The following is a 6,013-nucleotide window of genomic DNA, read 5'->3' as shown; positions in this document are numbered from 1 at the left end:
GCACAGTGTGGCTTTCGTGCAGAGAGATCGACTATTGACATGCTGTTCTCCCTTCGTCAGATACAGGAGAAATGCCGTGAACAACAGATGCCCCTCTACATTGCTTTCATTGATCTCACCAAAGCCTTTGACCTCGTCAGCAGACGTGGTCTCTTCAGACTACTAGAAAAGATCGGATGTCCACCAAAGCTACTAAGTATCATCACCTCATTCCATGACAATATGAAAGGCACAATTCAACATGGTGGCTCCTCATCAGAGCCCTTTCCTATCCTGAGTGGTGTGAAACAGGGCTGTGTTCTCGCACCCACACTTTTTGGGATTTTCTTCTCCCTGCTGCTTTCACATGCGTTCAAATCCTCTGAAGAAGGAATTTTCCTCCACACAAGATCAGGGGGCAGGTTGTTCAACCTTGCCCGTCTAAGAGCGAAGTCCAAAGTACGGAAAGTCCTCATCAGAGAACTCCTCTTTGCTGACGATGCTGCTTTAACATCTCACACTGAAGAATGCCTGCAGAGTCTCATCGACAGGTTTGCGTCTGCCTGCAATGAATTTGGCCTAACCATCAGCCTCAAGAAAACGAACCTCATGGGGCAGGATGTCAGAAATGCTCCATCCATCAATATTGGCGACCACGCTCTGGAAGTGGTTCAAGAGTTCACCTACCTAGGCTCAACTATCACCAGTAACCTGTCTCTAGATGCAGAAATCAACAAGCGCATGGGTAAGGCTTCCACTGCTATGTCCAGACTGGCCAAGAGAGTGTGGGAAAATGGCGCACTGACACGGAACACAAAAGTCCGAGTGTATCAGGCCTGTGTCCTCAGTACCTTGCTCTACGGCAGCGAGGCCTGGACAACGTATGCCAGCCAAGAGCGACGTCTCAATTCATTCCATCTTCGCTGCCTTCGGAGAATACTTGGCATCAGGTGGCAGGACTATATCTCCAACACAGAAGTCCTTGAAGCGGCCAACACCCCCAGCTTATACACACTACTGAGTCAGCGGCGCTTGAGATGGCTTGGCCATGTGAGCCGCATGGAAGATGGCAGGATCCCCAAAGACACATTGTACAGCGAGCTCGCCACTGGTATCAGACCCACCGGCCGTCCATGTCTCCGTTATAAAGACGTCTGCAAACGCGACATGAAATCGTGTGACATTGATCACAAGTCGTGGGAGTCAGTTGCCAGCATTCGCCAGAGCTGGCGGGCAGCCATAAAGACAGGGCTAAATTGTGGCGAGTCGAAGAGACTTAGTAGTTGGCAGGAAAAAAGACAGAGGCGCAAGGGGAGAGCCAACTGTGCAACAGCCCCAACAAACAAATTTCTCTGCAGCACCTGTGGAAGAGCCTGTCACTCCAGAATTGGCCTTTATAGCCACTCCAGGCGCTGCTTCACAAACCACTGACCACCTCCAGGCGCGTACCATTGTCTCTCGAGATAAGGAGGCCCAAAAGAAGTATAAATGGGTGGTTCATGGTCGGCACAGACTCGGTGGGCCGAAGGGCCTGTTTTAGTGCTGTATCTCTAAACTAAACTAAATACTAACACCTAGTGTCACTGATACACACTGACACCCAGCAACACAAACAAACACACACTGACACCCAGTATCACAGAGAAACACTGATAAAGAGTAACAAAGACATAAACTGATACCAAGTAACACAGACACACACTGACACCCAGTAACAAAGACATACACTGACACCAAGTAACAAAGACATACACTGATACCCAGTAACACAGACACACACTTACACCAAGTAACAAAGACAAACACTGACACCAAGTCACAAAGACACACACTGACACCCAGCAACAAAGACTTATACTGACACCAAGTAACAAAGACATATACTTACACCAAGTAACAAAGACAGACAATTACACCAAGTAACAAAGACACACACTTACAACAAGAATTTTGACATACACTGACACCAAGTAACAAAGACATACACTGACACCAAGTCACAAAGACACATACTGACACCCAGTAACAAAGACATACACAGACACCAAGTCACAAAGACATGCACTGATACCCAGTAAAACAGACACACTTACACCAAGTAACACAGACATACACTGACACCCAGTAACACAGACACACACTTACACCAAGTAACAAAGACATACACTGACACCCAGTAACAAAGACATACACTGACAGCCAGTGACACAGACACACACGGACACCAAGTAACAAAGACACAGACTTACACCAAGTAACACAGACACACATTGACACCAAGTAACACAGACACACAATTACACCAAGTAACACAGACATACACTGACACCAAGTAACAAAGACATATACTGATACCCAGTAACACAGGCACACACTGGGGGGTGGGGGGGGGGCACACTGGCGCAGTGGTTAGCACCGCAGCCTCACAGCTCCAGGGACCCGGGTTCGATTCTGGGTATTGCCAGTGCGGAGTTTGCAAGTTCTCCCTGTGTCTGCGTGGGTTTCATCCGGGTGCTCCGGTTTCCTCCCACATGCCAAAGACTTGCAGGTTGATAGGTTAATTGGCCATCATAAATTGCCCCTAGTATAGTTAGGTGGTAGGGAAATATATAGGGACAGGTGGGGATGTGATAGGAATACGGGATTAGTGTAGGATTAGTATAAATGGGTTGTTGATGGTCGGCACAGAATCGGTGGGCCGAAGGGCCTGTTAAAGTGCTGTGTCTCTGAACTAAACTAAATACTGGCACCTAGTGTCACAGATACACACTGACACCCAGTAACACAAACAAGCACACACTGAAACCAAGTAACACAGAGAAACACTGATAAACAGTAACAAAGACATACACTGACACCAAGTAACACAGACACACACTGACACCCAGTAACAAAGACATACACTGACACCAAGTAACAAAGACATACACTGATACCCAGGAACACAGACACACACATACACCAAGTAATACAGACATACACTGACACCCAGCAACACAGACACACACTTCCACCAAGTAACAAAGACATACACTGACACCCAGTAACACAGACACACACTTACACCAAGTAACACAGACATACACTGACACCAAGTCACAAAGACATACACTGATACCCAGTACCACTGACACACACTGACACCAAGTAACAAAGACATACACTGACACCCAGCAACACAGACCACACACTGGGTGGCGCAGTGGTTAGCATTGCAGCCTCACAGCTCCAGGGACCCGGGTTTGATTCTGGGTACTGCCTGTGCGGAGTTTGCAAGTTCTCCCTGTGTCTGCGTGGGTTTCCTCCGGGTGCTCCGGCTTCCTCCCACATGCCAAAGACTTGCATGTTGAGAGGTTAATTGGCCATCATAAATAGCCCCTAGTATAGGTAGGTGGTAGGGAAATATATAGGGACAGGTGGGGATGTGATAGGAAGACGGGATTAGTGTCGGATTAGTATAAATGGGTGGTTGATGTTCGGCACAGACTCGGTGGGCCGAAGGGCCTGTTGAAGTGCTGTATCTCTAAACTAAACTAAATACTGACACCTAGTGTCACAGATACACACTGACATCCAGTAACACAAACAAACACACACTGACACCCAGTAACACAGAGAAACACTGATAAACAGTAACAAAGACATACAGTGACACCAAGTAACACAGACACACACTGACACCCAGTAACAAAGACATACACTGACACCAAGTCACAAAGACATACACTGATACCAAGTCACAAAGACATACACTGATACCCAGTGACAAAGACAGACAATTACACCAAGTAACAAAGACATACACTTACACCAAGTATTATGACATACACTGACACCAAGTAACAAAGACATACACTGATACCCAGTGACACAGACACACACTTACACCAAGTAACAAAGACATCCACTGACACCAAGTCACAAAGACACACATTGACACCAAGTAACAAAGACAGACACTGACACCAAGTCACAAAGACATACACTGATACCCAGTAAAACAGACACACATACACCAAGTAACACAGACATGCACTGACACCCAGTAACACAGACACACACTTACACCAAGTAACAAAGACATACACTGACACCCAGTAACAAAGACATACACTGACACCCAGTAACACAGACACACACGGACACCAAGTAACAAAGACACAGACGTACACCAAGTAACACAGACACACATTGACACCAAGTAACACAGACGCACAATTACACCAAGTAACACAGACATGCACTGACACCAAGTAACAAAGACATACACTGATACCCAGTAACTCAGGCATACACTGGGGGGGCACATTGGCGCAGTGGTTAGCACCGCAGCCTCACATCTCCAGGGACCCGGGTTCGATTCTGGATACTGCCTTTGCGGAGTTTGCAAGTTCTCCCTGTGTCTGCGTGGGTTTCATCCGGGTGCTCCGGTTTCCTCCCACATGCCAAAGACTTGCAGGTTGACAGGCTAATTGGCCATCATAAATTGCCCCTAGTATAGGTAGGTGGTAGGGAAATATATAGGGACAGGTGGGGATGTGATAGGAATACGGGATTAGTGTAGGATTAGTATAAATGCGTGGTTCATGGTCGGCACAGACTCGCTGGGCCGAAGGGCCAGCTAAAGTGCTGTATCTCTAAACTAAACTAAATACTGACACCTAGTGTCACTGATACACACTGACACCCAGTACCACAAACAAACACACACTGACAACCAGTATCACAGAGAAACACTGATAAACAGTAACAAAGACATGCAGTGACACCAAGTAACAAAGACATACACTGATACCCAGTATCACAGACACACACTTGCACCAAGTAACAAAGACACACACTTACAACAATTATTTTGACATACACTGACACCAAGTAACAAAGACATACACTGATACCCAGTAACACAGACACACACTTACACCAAGTAACAAAAACATACACTGACACCAAGTCACAAAGACACACACTGACACCCAGTAACAAAGACATGCACTGACACCAAGTCACAAAGACATACACTGATACCCAGTAACACAGACACACACTTACACTAAGTAACACAGGCATACACTGACACCCAGTAACACAGACACACACTTGTACCAAGTAACAAAGACATACACTGACACCCAGTAACACAGACACACACTTACAGCAAGTAACAAAGACATACACTGACACCAAGTCACAAAGACACACACTGACACCCAGTAACACAGACATACACTGACACCAAGTCACAAAGACATACACTGACACCCAGTAACACAGACACACACTTACACCAAGTCACACAGGCATACACTGACACCCAGTAACACAGACACACACTTACACCAAGTAACAAAGACATACACTGACACCCAGTTACACAGCCACAAACGGACACCAAGTAACAAAGACACACACTTACACCAAGTAACACAGACACACACTGACACCCAGTAACACAAACAAACACACTGACACCAAGTAACTTAGACATACACTGACACCAAGATACAAAGACATACACTGATACCCAGTAACACAGGAACACACTGGGTGGGGGGGCCACATTGGTGCAGTAGTTTGCACCGCAGCCTCACAGCTCCAGTGACCCGGGTTCGATTCTGGGTACTGCCTGTGCGGTGTTTGCAAGGTCTCCCTGTGTCTGCGTGGGTTTCCTCCGGGTGCTCCGGTTTCCTCCCACATGCCAAAGACTTGCAGGTTGATAGGTTAATTGGCCATTATAAATTGCCCCTACTATAGGTGCGTGGTAGGGAAATATATAGGGACATGTGGTGATGTGATAGGAATACGGGATTAGTGTAGGATTAGTATAAATGGGTGGTTGATGGTCGGCAAAGACTCGGTGGGCCGAAGGGCCTGTTTAAGTGCCCGAAGGGCCTGTTTAAGTGCTGTATCTCTAAACTAAACTAAATACTGACACCTAGTGTCACTGACACTCAGTAACACAAACAAACACAAACTGAAACCCAGTCACACAGAGAAACACTGATACACTGACACCAAGTAACACAGACACACA

Source organism: Heterodontus francisci, unplaced genomic scaffold (genome assembly GCF_036365525.1).
Source record: "Heterodontus francisci isolate sHetFra1 unplaced genomic scaffold, sHetFra1.hap1 HAP1_SCAFFOLD_69, whole genome shotgun sequence".
Taxonomy (NCBI): Eukaryota; Metazoa; Chordata; class Chondrichthyes; order Heterodontiformes; family Heterodontidae; genus Heterodontus; species Heterodontus francisci.
The sequence above is the reverse complement of the archived record's forward strand: the minus strand, read 5'-3'. Positions refer to the sequence as shown.